General features: G+C 40.7%; 1 protein-coding gene across 5 annotated transcripts in view; it reads left to right on the top strand.

Moving 5' to 3' along the window:
* The window catches only part of pde8a (phosphodiesterase 8A), a 142,057-nt gene that overhangs the window by 35,756 nt on the left and 88,213 nt on the right, over nt 1–18,088 (top strand). The window contains exon 1 of one of the 5 annotated variants that reach the window (XM_072277894.1): nt 5,520–5,546. The exons of the other annotated variants lie outside the window; for them this stretch is intronic. The gene's annotated coding sequence lies outside the window, so the exon portion shown is untranslated. Of the gene's footprint in view, nt 1–5,519; nt 5,547–18,088 lie in introns of those variants that run through there. 5 annotated transcript variants of the gene reach the window in all.

The raw sequence follows: 18,088 nt of genomic DNA, 5'->3' as shown, positions 1-18,088 counted from the left end.
ACCAGTAGAACTTGTATCCACAGCGCTGAAGTGTTTAGAGAGGTTGGTGATGAAACATATCAACTCCTGCCTGAGAGGTGACTTAAATCTGTTCCAATTTGCCTACTGGAGCATTTGCCCACAGCAGATGCCATCTCATTGCCTCTTCACTCCATCCTGAATACCTGGACACCAAAGATGCATATATCAGGATGCTCCTTATTGATTACATCTCAGCATTCAATACCTCCTTGTTCAATTGGATCCTCAATTTCCTCACTTGTAGACCCCCGTCAGTATGGATTGGCAACAATACCTCTCCCACAATCTCAATCAGCACAGGTGCACCACAGGGCTGTGTGCTTAGCCCCCTGTTCTACTCGCTTTAGACCTATGACTGTGTGGCTAAGCACAGCTCCTATGCCGTATTCAAGTTTGCTGACGACACCACTGTTGTGGGCATATAAAATGTGATGAATCAGCATACAGGAGGGAGATTGAAAATCTGGCTCAGTGGTGTCATAACAGCATCCTCTCACTCAATGTCAGCAAGACCAAGGAACTGATTATAGACTTCAGGAGAGGTCCATGAGCCCGTCCTCATCGGCAGATCAGAGGTGGGGAGGGTTAGCAACTTTAAATTCCTGGGCATTACTATTTCAGAGGACCTGACCTGAAGTGCAGTTGTGAAGAAAGCATTGCAGTGCCTCTACTTCCTTGGGGGTCTGCAGATATTTGGCATGACACCTAAAGTGTTGACAATCTTCTATTGATGTGTCGTGGAGAGTGTACTGGCAGACTACATCATAGCCTGGTTGGAAGCACTAATACCTTTGAATGAAAAATCCTACGAAAGGTAGTTGATTTGGCCCAGTGCATCGTGGGGGAAGCCCTCACAACCATTGAGCACATCTACATGAAACACTGTTGTAGGAAGGCAGCGCCATCATCAGAGATCCCACCACCCAGGTCATGCTCTCTTCTCACTACTGCCATCAGGTAGAAGGTACAAGTGCCTCAGGAATAGGAGCAGTTGCTACCTCTCAACCATCAGACTCTTGAATAAAAAGAGAACAACTACACTTACTTGCCCCATCGTTGAAATGTTCCTACAACCAATTATCTCACTTTTAAGAGCTCTTTCTTTCATCATCTCATGCTCTTGTTGTTTATTGCTATTTATAGATGGAGTTTAATACAAACAAGTGTGAGGTATTGCACTTTGGAAGGACAAACCAAGGTAGAACATACAGGGTAAATGGTAAGGCACTGAGGAGTGCAGTGGAACAGAGGGATCTGGGAATACAGATACAAAATTCCCTAAAAGTGGCATCACAGGTAGATAGGGTTGTAAAGAGAGCTTTTGATACATTGGCCTTTATAAATCAAAGTATTGAGTATAAGAGTTGGAATGTTATGGTGAGGTTGTATAAGGCATTGGTGAGGCTGAATTTGGAGTATTGTGTGCAGTTTTGGTCACCAAATTACAGGAAGGATACTAATAAGGTTGAAAGAATGCAGAGAAGGTTTAAAAGGATATTGCCGGGACTTGAGAAACTGAGTTACAGAGAAAGGTTGAATAGGTTAGAACTTTATTCCCTGGAGTGTAGAAGAATGAGGGGAGATTTGATAGAGGTATATAAAATTATGATGGGTGTAGATAGAGTGAATGCAAGCAGGCTTTTTCCACTGAGGCTAGGGGAGAAAAAAAACCAGAAGACATGGATTAAGGGTGAAGGAGGGAAAAGTTTAAAGGGAATATGGGGAGGGCTTCTTCACACAGAGAGTGGTGGGAGTGTGGAATGAGCTGCCAGATAAAGTGGTAAGTGTGGGCTCACTTTTAACATTTAAGAATAAATTGGACAGATACATGGATGGGAGGTGTATGGAGGGATATGCTCCAGGTGCAGGTCAGTGGGACTAGGCAGAAAAATGGTTCGGCACAGCCAAGAAGGGCCAAAAGGCCTAATGTTCTATGGTTCTATTTATATTTGCATTTGCAGTTTGTTGTCTTCTGCATTTTGATCTTTCATTGATTCTATTATAGTTGCTATGCTATAGATTTGCTGCGTATGCCCACAAGAAAATGAATCTCAATGTTGTATATGGTGACATATACAGTGGCATGCAAAAGTTTGGGTACCCCTGGTCAAAATTTCTGTTACTGTGAATAGCTAAGCGAGTAAAAGATGACCTGATTTCCAAAAGGCATAAAGTTAAAGATGACACATTTCTTTAATATTTTAAGCAAGATTACTTTTTTTATTTCCATCTTTTATAGTTTCAAAATAACAAAAAAGGAAAAGGGCCCGAAGCAAAAGTTTGGGCACCCTGCATTAGGGGGTGGTACTTAGTAACACCCCCTTTGGCAAGTATCACAGCTTGTAAACACTTTCTGTAGCCAGCTAAGAGTCTTTCAATTCTTGTTTGGGGGATTTTCGCCCATTTTTCCTTGCAAAAGGCTTCTAGTTCTGTGAGATTCTTGGGCCGTCTTGCATGCACTGCTCTTCTAAGGTCTATCCACAGATTCTTGATGATGTTTAGGTCGGAGGACTGTGAGGGCTATGGCAAAACCTTCAGCTTGCACCTCTTGAGTAGTCCATTGTGGATCTTGAGGTGTGTTTAGGATCATTATCCTGTTGTAGAAGCCATTCTCTTTTCATCTTCAGCTTTTTTACAGATGGTGCGATATTTGCTTCCAGAATTTGCTGGTATTTAATTGAATTCATCCTTCCTTCTACCAGTGAAATGTTCCCCGTGCCACTGGCTGCAACACAAGCCCAAAGCATGATCGATCCACCCCTGTGCTTAACAGTTGGAGAGGTGTTCTTTTCATGAAATTCTGCACCCTTTTTTCTCCAAACATACCTTTGCTCATTGGGGGCCAAAAAGTTCTATTTTAACTTCATCAGTCCACAGGACTTGTTTCCAAAGTGCATCAGGCTTGTTTAGATGTTCCTTTGCAAACTTCTGGCACTGAATTTTGTGGTGAGGACGCAGGAAAGGTTTTCTTCTGATGACTCTTCCATGAAGGTCATATTTGTGCAGGTGTCACTGCACAGTAGAACAGTGCACCACCACTCCAGAGTCTGCTAAATCTTTCTGAACGCAAACACGAGGAATTCTGCAGATGCTGGAAATTCAAGCAACTACTAGTCCTGACGAAGGGTGTCGGCCCGAAACGTCGACTGTACCTCTTCCTAGAGATGCTGCCTGGCCTGCTGCGTTCACCAGCAACTTTGATGTGTGTTGCTTAAATCTTCCTGAAGGTCTTTTGCAGTCAAACGGGGGTTTTGATTTGCCTTTCTAGCAATCCTACGAGCAGATCTCTTGGAAAGTTTTTTTGGTCTTCCAGACTGCAACTTGACCTCCACCATTCCTGTTAACTGCCATTTCTTAATTACATTACGAACGAGGAAACGGCTACCAGAAATTGCTTTGCTATCGTATAGCCTTCTCCTGCTTTGTGGGCATCATTTATTTTAATATTCGGAGTGCTAGGCAGCTGCTTAGAGGAACCCATGGCTGCTGATTGTTGGGACAAGGTTTGAGGAGTCAGTATTTATAAAGCTTTGAAATTTGCATCACCTGGCCTTTCCTAACGATGACTGTGAACAAGCCATAGCCCTAACAAGCTAATTAAGGTCTGAGACCTTGGTAAAAGTTATCTGAGAGCTCAAATCCCTTGGGGTGCCAAACTTTTGCTTGATGATCCTTTCCTTTTTTTCACTCTAAGATTGTACAAATCAAAAATAATACATTTACCTTGCTTAAAATATTGAAAAGAATGCTTCCGGGGACTTCCGGGTCATCAAAGGAATGGCGGTGTAAGGAAAAGGTCTCTCGGCCAAAAAGAAGGTAAACTGCCCCAAAATTGAATTTAGACGAATACTTAATATTGTATAACTATATTAATAAAAGGAGCAAGGATGTTGTCTAAGAACAAGATTAAAAAGTCCGCTCCGAAGGCTGATAAACACAAAGAGACGCAGCAAGGCGACGGGCCTAGCTCCCCCACAGCAAGCCAGGACGGAGATAATGAGGAGGAATGGGTGACTCTGTCTTTGATTCTCGGAGAGATTTGCGAGTTCCGACAAAATAACAACAAACAGCTGGAGGATATTAAAGGAGAAATAGTAAAAACTAACTCGAGGATAGATGAAGCCGAAGCGAGGATTGTTGGAATTGAAGAGAAGCTGCAAAACGCAGAGGAAGTGATAGCAGAAATGCTAAAGCTGCAGGAGCAGCTCCAGTGGAAGCTCATAGACCAAGAAGGGAAAATGTGAGGATCTACAGAGTTCCCGAAGGAACTGAAGATAAACCTGGATTGATGATTCCCTTCGTGGAGAAGCTGCTTAGAGGGAACCTTGATATACCGGCCGCAAAAGACCTACAGATAGAAAGGGCTCACCACGCGTTGGCACCACAGCCTCCGGCAGGCGCCCAGCCCAGATCGATTCTGGTCAGATTTCTCAGTTACAGAACGAAGGAAGAGGTGCTTAAACGGGCATGGCAAAAGAAAGGTTTCATGTGGAACAACTGTAAAATCAGTTTAGACCACGATTACGCACCGGGGATCCTTGCCAGACAGAAGGAATATGTGGAAACACGGAGGGTCCTGAAGGAAAACAACATCAGATTTCAGACCCTGTATCCAGCTCGGCTGAGAGTCTTTTACGACGAAGGGACAAAAACTTACGCTACGGTGGAGGAGGCAACATTGGACCTGGCGGACCGGGGACTACCTATTAAAGTTATCACCCAACCGGAGTCGCTACTGGAGAGGATTCGGCAGAAGTCGTGGCAGTCAGTGGGGCAAGAACGCTTCACACAAACCAGAGTGTCAAACTACAAGGAAAAGCTGCAAATATTCAGACGCGAATGTACAGAGAATACAGACTAATTAAGAGAAATGACTGAAAAGAGTAAATCGGACTTAAAGGTAAAATGAAAGCTGGTATCTGAAAATAAACTAGACGGAATAACTTGAATGATAGCAATATGGTCGAGACATAAATAGGAGAAAATTCTCTATGATTATTCAAACTGCTGAGGGCCCTCTAACACAGGGTGAAGATAGAGGTTATCCCTCTGAACTGAGGCAGGTCGGTGCTCAGGCCTCACTGTGGGAAGTCGGGAAAAATTTTCAAATGTTATACGTTCAAAAATGTCTAGGGTGTGGTTATATGTTTTGGTTTACTGTTGAGAAGGGATTGCTTACTGTTTGGTTAGAAAAGGAGAGTTTTTTTTAGAGAAAAATGCAAATTGAATTGGTAAAAATAATTTTCTATAATGTTAATGAGGTTTTGAATCCAATTAAAAGAAATAAGATTATGTCTAAATTGAAAAAAGGGAGGGCACAAATAGCTTTCCTCCAGGAAACACATATGAGCTAATCTGAACATGGAAAATTAAAAAGAATGGGCTTTAAGCATGTGTTTATTCATCATATAAATTGAACCACAAAAGAGTAGCTACTTTAATATCAAGTACTCTTAATTATGAATTTATTTCAGAGACTAAAGACAAAGATGGAAGATTTGTAAAAATTACAGGAAGAATAGAAGGTACAGAAATAACATTGCTGAATGTTTACGCTCCTCCAGGTTGTGAATGGTCATTTTATAGATACATTTTTGACCTAATGGTCAGTTCTCAAGTGGTAGTAATTTGTGGAGGGGATTTTAATATTAGATTAAATCCTATATTAGATTCTTCAAGAATAGTTACTCAGAATAAACCTCTGACTCGGAAAATGAATTTATTGATGGAGGAGTTGGGAATTATAGATCTGTGGAGGGAATTACACCCCACTAGTAAAGATTATACACACTACTCTTTCCCTCATTCAGCCTATTCAAGGATAGACTATTTCTTTATCTTTAATACAGATAAACTCAGGATAAAAAACTGTAATATTGCAACAATTGATCTGTGGACCATAGCCCAGTCTCTGTGTCTCTGATCCTGGAAAGGAAAATGAGGAAAACACTATGGAGGCTAAACTCACATATACTCAATAACCCGAAAGTAATGGAGAGATTAAGGGGAGAAATCAAAGAATACCTAGACCTTAATGACACGGGAGAAACATCACCAGTGATCTTATGGGATACATTGAAAACGGTACTGAGAGGGAAAATTATTTCCATTACCACTCACATGAAAAAAATCAATGCACAAAAATTAGCAGACCTTCAAGGAAAATTAAAACAACTTCAAGTTGTAGATAGCAACAAAAGTAATTCAAATTTAAAACAGGAAATTAGGAAATTGCAAAGTGAAATTGACGATATTTATACGTTGGAAACTCAAAGAAATTTTCTTTACCTGAGACAAAAGAATTATGAAGTAAGAGGTAAATCAGCTAGATTATTAGCATATAAATTACGAAAACAACAAGCAGACAATACAATTCATAAAATAAAGAATCCAACGACAAAGCTTGTGGAGAGTACAATAGGGAAAATTCAAGAGAGTTTTGAAACATATTATCGAGAGCTGTACTCCCAACCCCAGGCCTCCAATGAGCCCTATATAGACAGTTTATTGAATTCTTTAGATCTACATAAACTTACAAATTTACAAAATGGAAGTCTACTAGAACCAGTAACTACCAAAGAACTGAATGTGGCCATCTCTAGGTTAAAGGCTGGAAAGTCCCCGGGTTCAGATGGGTTTACCTCAGAGTGGTACAAATCCCTGAAGTCACAGTTAGCCCCATTACTACTTAACACCTTTAATTGGATCTTACAGAGAAGAGAAACTCCACCTTCCTGGAGAGAAGCGATTATTTCAGTTATTCCTAAAGAGGGTAAAGATAAACTAGAATGTGGCAATTATCGGCCAATTAGTGTTCTTAATTTAGATTACAAACTATTTACATCTATATTAGCGCGCAGATTGGAAAAACTCTTACCTGGCCTAATCCACTTAGACCAGACTGGATTTATTCAACAAAGGCAAACACAGGACAACATAAGGAGAACTCTACACATATTAGAACAGGTTAATAAGAACGAGACAGAGACAATGGTAGTAGGATTAGACGCTGAGAAAGCTTTTGATTCGGTTAGTTGGGAATTCCTATACAGAGTGTTAGGAAGATTCGGCTTTCAAGAAAAGTTTATTAAGGTAATTCAGACTCTATATGACAGCCCTCTCTGACTCCTTTATTTTAGAGAGAGGCACTAGACAGGGATGCCCAATTTCTCCTCTCCTTTTTGCGCTATATATTGAACCGCTTGCCCAACTAATAAGACAGAGCGAAATCGTAAAAGGTATCAAGGTGGCAGGGATTGAACAGAAAGCGGCGTTATTCGCAGATGATGTTTTAGTCTATCTGAGTGAACCAGAAAAATCATTTATAGGATTGTTTACACTGTTGGATGACTTTGGGAAAATATCAGGTTATAAAATAAATGTAAAGAAAACGCAGGTTACGTCCCTAAATTATACACCATCCAAAAAATTGCAGGATACATATGATCTTAAGTGGGAAGCTAAATCATTAAAATATTTAGGAATAACCCTGCTGAAGGATCTTTCAACGCTGTCACAGGTAAATTATGGGCCATTAATCTCAGAGATAAAAGCAGATATGCATAGATGGAATCTTATCCCCTTTTTAAGTTTAAATTCAAGGATAAATACTATAAAAATGAATATTCTTCCTCGGTTACTGTATATTTTCTGTACTTTACCTGTGGAGGTAGATGATAATCAATTCAGGGAATGGGACAAATGGATTTCCCGCTTCATTTGGCAAGGAAAGAAACCTAGAATTCGATATAACACCTTACAGTTAGGGAAGGAAGGAGGAAATATGGTTCTTCCTTGCCTGAGAAATTATTTTTATGCCTCACAGATAACCCCTCTGTTATATCGGTGTAATAGGGAATATAAGGCTAGATGGAAGGAAATAGAATTTGGATTGGTTGACAGTTTTCCTCTACAGGCCTCAGTAGCTGACAAAGGATTGGTGGCCCAAATGGAAAAATTTAAAAACAGTTGGATAAATCTTACATTAAAAGTATGGCAGGAGGTGGTTAATTCATGTGGAATTAATAACATGTTAAAACTCTTCAGATGGTGTGCATATGATACCGAATTCCTTCCCAACAGAGGAGATAAAAGATTTGAGCTATGGATAAAGAAAGGTCTTACAACCTACCTCTCATTTATAGATAAAAGAGTATTACAAAGTTTCCAAATCCTGCAGGACAAACATGGCCTAGAACATAATGACTTTTTTAGGTACCTTCAAGTACGAAATTATGTTAACCAGAGTTGTAGATATACAGACCTATCAACAGTAGAATTAGAATTTTTCAAGATTCTTAACTCGGCTTGCGGTTCAATACCTAGTAAATCAGTTTCTCGATTATATAATGCACTCTCCCATGCTAAAAATGTAAGCACATTGTATATTAAAGAGAAGTGGGAGAAAGAAGCGGGGTTGGTACTTTCAGAGGAGGCTTGGGGGAAAATATGCAGCTTTCAGTGGTCTTCGATTAAATCTTTGACTTGGAGAGAACATTGTTGGAAAAATATTATGATACTTCAAGACCCTATATCAGGAAAAATATAAAGATACAAACGAGACGTGTTGGAGAAGGTGCGGCTCCAAGGAGGCAAATCATTTTCATATTTTCTGGGGTTGTCCTAAGTTAAGTCTATATTGGGAAGGTATTCGTAGAACATTAGTTGAGGTACTTAGGACCCAGATACCTCTGAACTTTGAGACGCTCTATTTGGGGCATGTATTGTTTCTTGAACAGAAGGAAGATATAAAGTTGCTGCAGGCCCTTTTAGCGGCAAGTAAGAAATCAATCACTAGAAAGTGGCTAAATCCAATGCCACCTACATTAGAAGATTGGCACGAAATTATCTTGGAAATATTTAAAATGGAAAAGTTGGCTTACTCCCTGAGAATTCAAAAAGAAAAATTTTATCAAATCTGGAATGAATGGATGGAATATATAACCCCAATGCAAGCAGACTTTAGATGACTGTCCTAATGATTTATACTGCTCTTCTCATCAACATAGTAATATTGCTAACGTAAGCACCCCTAGTCTAAATGTTTACTGTTTTTGTTTTTTTTTGGAAAATAGAGAATTAATACAAGTAAAGGAAAAGATTTGGGAAAGGGATAAAAAATGATAAAATTAAGTAAATAAGTACATAGGGATTGGATAATTATGTTTGGGGGCAGGAGCAAGCATGAACAAGTTAGGATATAAACACCTACAATGGTTGTTACATAGGCTTACATACAACATTTTGGACCAGAAGAAATGATCCAGAAGAGATATATGGAAACTATTACTAATCCACCATTATTACTATTTTTCTTAACAATTAATACCATTACTTAGCCTAATAGATTAGAATTTCCACTGTACATAATTATCTATTTAAGTGTCTAATTTCTTTTTATATCATCTCAATGTGTACTTAAGAATGTATAAATAATTATAGTTTTATACATATAAAAAAATGGAAACGGTTATACATGTGAAAAAAGTACATGATACTTGTGAATTCCTTATCCAAATAAAAATAAAATTTAAAAAAAGAAAAGAATGCTTCATCTTTAACTTTATGACTTTTGGAGATCAGTTCATCTTCTATTCACTCAACTATTCACAGTAATAGAAATTTTGACCAGGGGTGCCCAAACTTTTGCATTTATGTACTTTGATAATGAAACTTACTTTGAATTTTGAACTTTGAGTTCTAAGTCACTGTTGATCCTTAATTAAGGAACCCAAAGTGTGCCATGCACTGAACGTCCAGACAGCACAGTCCTGTTGTACAGCATAAGCCCTTTTCATAATCTCCATCCTTAAACAATCAAGAGCCATAATGACACCCTGGGAAATTGTGTATGGACATAGGCAGATGTTCACCACTACTAAAACATTATTAAACTTGTGGCTGCTACCCTCCCGTGTGCTTTAAAGGCATTGCATTACCAGTGTTATCCTGCTAACCCTCCCAAATTCACTGGGAGAGTAGTGTTGATTCCTTTTCCCAGAAAGGAATGGTAGCGTAGACGTTAGCCCAACACTATTAAAGCTCAGATGTTCCAGAGTCAGAGTTCAGTTCCAGTACCATCTGTAAGGAGTTTATACGTTCTCCCTGTGAACCGTGTGGGTTTCCTCCCAGAGTCAAAGGTGTGCTGGTCAGTCAGTTAATTGGTCATTGTAAATTGCCCTGTGATTAGGTGAGGGGTAAATAGGTGGGTTGCTGGGTGGTGTGGCTCGTTGGGCTGGAAGGGCTTGCTTTGTGCTATATCTCAAGGAGATAGAGAACGAGGGATCTAACTGAGGCTGATCTCATTTAACTAGTTCTGGTCAGTGGGCCACTTTGTAAAGTTTCATATACAAATCTGTAAACATGAAAGCACCAGGGCAAGGAAATAGAGAAAATGCTTTAATGCTTTTCAAAGCCATAGGAAAAAATGTAATGCGTTAAGTACTTGGGAAAACACTGAACACATCAAGCCTCTATGATGGGAGCACTGAGCCAGGAGCACGAGGCAGAACATCTGTGGATTCTACATAAATTCAGTTCATTCAGAAGACTGGAAACAAATCATCCTTTAGGTTATTGATTTAATGTAGATATTTCAGTTTGTTTTGGATCTATTATTACAGATTCAAAAGGGCCTAGACATTTCCAATGGTGGCAGGGTCTCAGACCAGAGAGTACAGCCTCTGAATGGAAGGACGTCTCTCTGCAACAGAGATGAGAAATTTATTAGCTGGAGAGTGTGAATCTATGGAATTCATTGCCAAAGACTGCTGTGGAGGCCAAATCATTAGGTATATTTCTCAACATGACCTAAGTCATTAGGTCAACAGCTCTACGAAGAGATATTTCTCTCAGGTATGTGGCGGTTATTTAAAAAGGGAGCTTCGAGGACGTTTGTCCATTGTACAGGTCATATCAGAGGTGCCAACAGAGCTCTACGAACTAAATAAAAGTACAGAAGGGTTAAGTGGGGTGGGGGAGAGAACTGGAGTGAAGGGACTCAAGATAGGACGGATGGTAAAAAAGTAAAGATAGCTTACCGTCAGATTATCAGGAAGGACAGGCAGGTGATGGGACTTAGTTGCAGCCAACAGGCTGAGTATCAAATTGTTAGGGATGCAGAAACAGAAAGGACAGCAAATTAGCAAATACGGTACTCAAGGTGTTGTATCTAAATGCGCGTAGTATAAGAAATAAGGTGGATGATCTTGTTGCAATATTACAGATTGCTCAGTATACTGTTGTGGCCATCACTGAATTGTGGCTGAAAGATGGTTGTAGTTGGGAACTGAATGTCCAAGGTTATTTTGGAGGGATAGGAAGGTAAGCAAAGGAGGTGGTGTGATCTACTGGTGAAGAATGGCATCAAATAAGTAGAAAAATGTGACATAAGATTGGAAGATGTTGAATCCTTGTGGGTTAAGTTAAGAAACTGCAAGGATAAAATGATATTGATGGCAGTTAAATACAGGCCTCCCAATAGTGGCTGAGAGGTGGACCACAGGTTACAACAGGAAATAGAAAAGACAAGTCAAAAGGGCAATGTTATGGTAGTCATGGGAAATTTTAATATGCAGATCGATTAGGAAAATCAGGTTGGTAGTGGATCTCGAGAGTGAGTTTGTTGAATGCCTAAGAGATAGCTTTTTAGAGCAGTTTGTCATTGAGCCTACTAGGGGATCAATTTGATTGTGTTCAATTTGAAATTTGATAGGGAGAAAGTAAAGTCTGATATAGCAGTATTTCAGTGGAGTAAGGGAAATTCCAGTGGTATGAGAGAGGAATTGGCCAAAGTAAATTGGAAGGAACTGCTGACAGCGATATCAGCAGAGCAGCGAAGGCTGTGTTTCTGGGAAACATGAGGAAGTGCGGGAGATATATATTCCAAAAATGAAGAAATACTCAAATGGTAAAATAGTATAACCGTGGCTGACAATGGAAGTCAAGGCTATTGTAAAAGCTAAAGAAAGGGCATCCAACAAAGCAAAAATTAGTGGGAAGACAGAGGACTGGGAAGTTTTTAAAAACCTACAGAGCACAACTAAAAAGTTATTAGAAGGGAAAAGATGAAATATGAAAGCAGGCTAGCAAATAATATCAAAGTGGATAGTAAAAGTTTTTTCAAGTATGTTAAAAATAAAAGAAATGAGAATGGATATAAGACTTCTAGAAAATGAGGCAGGAGAAATAATAACGGGTGACAAGGAGTTGGCAGATGAACTAAATGAGTATTTTGCGTCAGTCTTCACTGTGGAAGACACGAGCAGTGTGCCTGATGTTATAGTGTGTGAAGGAAAAAAAGTGGGTGTAGTTACTGTTACAAGAGAGAAGGTGGTCAAAAAGCTGAAAGACTGAAAGGTACATAAGTCACCCGGACCAGTTGAACTGCATCCCAGGGTTCTGAAAGAGACAGTGTTAGAGATTGTGGTGGCATTAGAAATGACCTTTCAAAAATCATTGGACTCTGGCATGGTGCCAGAGGACTAGAAATTTGCAAATGTCACTCCACTCTTTAAGAAGGCAGCAGAAAGGAAATTATAGACCAGTTAGCCTGACCTCAGTGGTTGGGAAGATGTTAAAGTCAATTGTTAAAGGTGAGGTGATGGAGTACTCGGTGAAATGTCGACTCAGGCCATGAGAGGCCTGTGTTGGACATTCTCATGCCTTAAGAGGCACAGATTGGAAGTCTGTGTGGGGCGCCACTCCTCGCACAGACACTAGAGCAATGTGTGGTTAAGTGCCTTGCTCAAGGAAACAAACATGCTGCCACAGCTGAGGCTCGAACTAGCGACCTTCAGATGACTAGACGAACGCCTTACCCACTTGGCCATATGCCCAACACGTGACACAGGACAAGATAGTACAAAATCAACATGATTTCTTTCAGGGAAAATCCTGCCTGACGAACCTGTTTGAATTTTTTAAGGAGATTACAAGTAGGATAAATAGAGGGGATGCAGTGGATATTGTATATTTGGACTTCCAGGAGGTCTTTGACAAGGTGCCACACATGAAGCTGTGTACCAAGTTAAGTGCTCATGGTATTACAGGAAAGTTACTAAGATGATTAGAGCATTGGCTGATTGGTAGGAGGCAGCGAGTGAGAATAAAAGGATCCTTTTCTGGTTGGCTGCCAGTGACTAGTGGTGTTCTGCGGGGGTTGGTGTTGGGACCACTTGTTTTTATGCTGTATGTAAATGATTTAGATGATGGAATAGATGGCTTTGTTGCCAGGTTTGCAGATGATACAAAGATTGGTGGAGGGGCAGGTAGTGTTGAGGAAACAGGTAGGCTGCAGCAGGACTTAGACAGATTAGGAGGATGGGAAAAATACATGTTCCTGCACTTTGGTGCAGAACATTCTGAAGGTTAACTTGCAGGTTGAGTCGGTGGTGAGGAAGGCAAATGCCAGGTTAGTATTTATTTCAAGAGGTCTAGAATACAAGAGCAGGGATGCTGAGGCTTTATAAGGTACTGGTGATACCTCACCTTGTATTGTGAATGGTTTTGGGCACCTCATCTTAGAAAAGATATGCTGGCATTGAAGAGGGTCCAATGAGGTTCACGAGGATGATTCCAGGAATGAAAGGGTATCATACGAGGAACATTTGTTGGCTCTGGGTCTGTATTTGCTGGAATTCAGAAGATGAGGGGGGATCTCATTGAAACCTTTTGAATGTTGAAAGGCCTAGACAGAGTAGATGTGGAAAGGGTGTTTCCCATGGTGGGAGAGTCTAGGACAAGAGGGCACAGCCTCAGGATAGAGGTGCGTCCTTTCAAAGCAGGGATGCGGAACAATTTCTTTAGCCAAAGGGTGGTGAATTTGTGGAATTTGTTGCCTGCAGCTGTGGAGACCAGGCTGTTGCATGTATTTAAGGCAGAGATTGTTAGGTTCTTGATTGGACATGGCATCAAAGGTTACGGGGAGAAGGCCGGGAACTGGGATTGAGGAGGAGGTTTTTTTTAAAAAAAAGATCAGCCATGATTGAATGGCGGAGCTGACTCAATGGGTCAGATAGCCTAAGTCTGCTCCTATGTCTTATGGTATGTTTAAAGTGGAGGTTGATAGGTTCTTGATTAGTAAGGGCATCAAAGGGTACAGGGAGAAGGCAGGAGAATGGGGTTGAGAGGGAAGATAAGTCAGCCATGATGGAATGCTGAAGCAGAATAATGGGCCAAATAGCCTAATTTTGCTCTGGGGGAGGAGAGCAAGCTAGAAGGTGATAGGTGAAGACATGTGGGTAGGGGTGGGGAAGATTCCTTCCCCTCCCCCCACCTTATTCTGGCATTTTCGCCCTTCCTTTCCAGTCCTGATGAAGGGTCTCAGTCTGAAGCATTGACTGTTAATTCCCCTCTGTAGTTACTGCCTGGCCTGCTGTGTTCCTACAGCATTGTGCGTGTTGATTTAAATTTCCAGCAGCTGCACAATCTTGTGTTTATGATCTAGTAAATCCTTTGTGTACAGGGGATCTAGGTGTACTCTTAAGAGAGAAATGAGGAGGACAAGAGGACATAGCTTTGGCAGGCCAGGTAAAGGAGAACCCCAAGCGATTGGATGTCCACCTACCCTCAAAGTGGTCCCAGTGATCCAGTCTTCAGCCAACCATTCACTTAAGCCATCCTCCTATTCATATACAGTACTTGCTTGCATCTAGCACCAGCATTAATCCAGAGATTAAATAACTTGGACCAAGGTTGCAATCTGCGCCTGGCTCCCTAAATTCAAGCTATAGGACCCATCCTTGTTTTTACTCGGGTCAATGTAAATGGAATTTAACAAGAACATTTGGAGTAAGTACATACTGTAAGTGTAACTATCTGGAGTGTTGTAAATGATGTCTGGAATGAAAGGAATGAAGTAGTTTGTTGTATCACTATTCAGGAGTGAATAGTGGAACAGTGGATGGTTGTTGTGGAGAAAGGTCAAGAGCATTCAGATGGCAATGTAAGGTGGATTTCAGAATGTAATGAGAAACACTGGATAGTCTGTGTCTAGTGAAATCTGAGTTGAAGTCCATGTGGGTGAGAGAGCCAGACATTTCCTGAGGAAAGAGATGTTGGAAGCAAGTTTTGGTCAAAGGATACAAGGATGCCTTTGCTCTTGGAAGATCAGAAGTGAAAGAGTTGGCACTTCAGGTTGGAGACCCTTCATCAGAACTGAACCGGATACAGAAGCTTGTAAAGCTGCAGGGCAGACAAAGGGGGCTATGGTTCTGATGGGGTGACCATGTAATAAACTGAAAACAAGGTGGGTTAGCATGTCAACGTGAGTGAATGGGAGCAGTTAAGTGAGAACACAAACGAATGCAGAGGTTTCACAATGTAGAGCATGCAGAGGAGCTCAGAAGGCCAGCTGGACATGTCCTTGCTTCCCACTAGCAGTGTGAGTTTCCTTTCTACTTTACGTACATTTTTAATTCTGTGTGTGCTACATTGCCCGATGTATTCTTAGTCACCCTCCATGCCAGATCTCTTGTGTTTGTGTTGATTAGTAATGAGGCTGAGTTAAACGGAATAGCATGATTCAGTACTTAGTCATTAACACAAGTGAAATTTCGCTTTAACCTTGCATTGTGACAGGCGTAATCTGGTACTTCTCTTGCAAAACCAGCGAACATGGCCAGGCAAATTTGCACACTGCTTTGGTTTTTGAGTTAAATCACATTTGCTTGTCATTGCCAATAGAGATTTGTTCCTTGATGGTATGTACACAAGGTGATTACTGACTGTGACGTCAGTGCAGATTTATTAGGGAGTAGGTTTATCGCTGATCACAAAGAATTGTGGGGTATTTGCTTGTGTTCTCATGGAAGTAAAAGGTAATTTAATGGAATGTTCCACAAATTTTAGACGAGTTGACAGTTCAGAGGAATTTGTTTTGCTACATACTTTGTCAAACCTTCTTATATAAAAAAAAATCATGAACCTTTCTGTTAGATGAAGGGAATGCAAGCCCCAGTCCACAAAATTGCTCTTTGCAATTACATGGAATACTACAGTGCTAACTTTTTGAAGCTAATTTGTTCGAGAAGAATGCTGTATACTGTTGTTTCACAGGGGCAAGCAGAAATCTGTAACTCCTTCCCATACTCACTTTTTTCCCCACAACAGATGCTTCAGCATTGAGATGAAGGCCCCAGGCCATAGTTCATACAATCCTTTGGACTGTGTAACACTTTGATAAGTTGTGTGTCAAGTGGATTAGATTTGGGCTGCTGACCAATAATGTGGGCTGTAGAATTGTGTCGGGATTGTCTCCTAACTACTGCTGCTAAAACCTGCTGTATCTCAACAATGTAATTGCTCACTTGGACTAGCTTGGTTTCAACAATTCCTTATCCCTTAACATTGTCAATATCCTCATGTACAAGCTCCAACTCGTTTATAGAAAACCCCCAAAACACTCGATAGCTTTGAATTTTGCAATTAAGTATTTTATACTTCAGTTTACTGAATCCCTTTGCAAGCAGGATTACTGATCCCCTGATGATTTTGATTATATTAATGGATAATGCTTGGCCACATATATCAGAGACTAATTCCCTTTCATTATTTTCATATAATATCCATGTACTTCAGGGTACATTTCAATATCTCATCCAAAAACAGCACTGTCTATGTGATAAAGTTTAAGAGAATTGGGATTTTCAGATTCCTGTAAATAATGGGTTAAGTACCGACTATGTCTGTGTATTTTGTGAATAACTGCAGTGTGTTTGAATAATGTCTCACAGATGCTTCTTTGGAGCGAGATGAGGGTTAAAGTTCACACAGATCCACATAAGGTGTCTCCTGATTTTTCACATCTCTTTCACATCGACAAAAGGTGGTACCTAATGGAAATTAGACAGGACATTCCTTTCTTAATTAAAGCATAAATTGGTGGATGTTCTTATCTTTGTAATTAAGTTTTGGCTCCAACAAACCAGGTAGGACATCCCTTTCTTTAATTAAGGTGGCTGGAATGTTTAGCAAACTGATTGTTCTTTTGTATCGGTGGCCTTATAACTCGTAACAGTTCTGGAAGGCGAACAGTGAACTTGTTGAAATGCCGGAAGGATGAGAATGCTTCTCCCCTGATGTCGGGACCAAGTTCACTCGCCAGCCAAGCGCGAAGAAATAAACTGGTGAAAAGATAAGTAACGATCTTTTTGTGCTGTCGTTATTTGGTCCGGTGTTTTTTTAAGTTTGCATATGATGCAGCACTCATAATTATTGGCTGAGAGAGTCAATGTGAGTCATGGGCAAACCCCTGGTCCTGGTTCTTGAGAGTCTCTATTTGGAATATAGAATTTATTTAAGTCTTGCATCCATTCCACAACGTGAGGGAGTAAAATTCTTTGCATTATGACTCTGTTGCAATGTACAGACATATGAATTTAAAAGTCTAATGGCTTGTAGAAAGTTGGCCCATAGCCTGTTGGTTCTGGCTTTAATGCTGTGGTACCGTTTGCCAGACGGAAGCAGCTGAAACAGTTTAGGGTTGGATGACTGGTGTCCCTGATGATCTTCCAGGCCTTCTTTATGCACCTGCTGCTATAAATATCCTCAATGGAGGGAAGTTCACATCCACAGATGAGTAAGGCTGTCTGTACCACTCTCTGCACTGCCAATGATCAAGGTTAGTGCAGTTCCTGTACCAGGCAGTGATACAGCCGGTCAGGATACTCTCAGTGATGCCCCTGTAGAAGGTCTTGAGGATTTGGGTGGGGGGGTCATGCTGAACTTCAGTCACTTGAGGTGGAAGAGATGCTGCTGTGCTTTTTTTTTTGCAACGAAGCTGGTGAGTACAGTCCAGGTGAGATCATCAGTGATGTGTATACCGAGGAACTTGAAACTACTCGCTCTCTCATCTGAAGACCTATTGATATTGATTGGGCTGAGCCTGTTTCAGTTCCTCCTGTAATCCACAATCAGCTCTTTTGTTTTTTGGACATAGAGGGAGATGTTGTTATCCTGCACCACTGAGTCAGGGTGTCAACCTCTCCTCTGTAGGCTCTCTCATTACCGTTAGAAATAAGGCCGATCAAAGTCATGTCATCTGCGAATTTGATCAGCAGATTGGAGC

This window comes from Mobula birostris, chromosome 14 (genome assembly GCF_030028105.1).
Source record: "Mobula birostris isolate sMobBir1 chromosome 14, sMobBir1.hap1, whole genome shotgun sequence".
Classification (NCBI taxonomy): domain Eukaryota; kingdom Metazoa; phylum Chordata; class Chondrichthyes; order Myliobatiformes; family Myliobatidae; genus Mobula; species Mobula birostris.
This window is presented reverse-complemented; position numbering and strand designations above follow the sequence as displayed.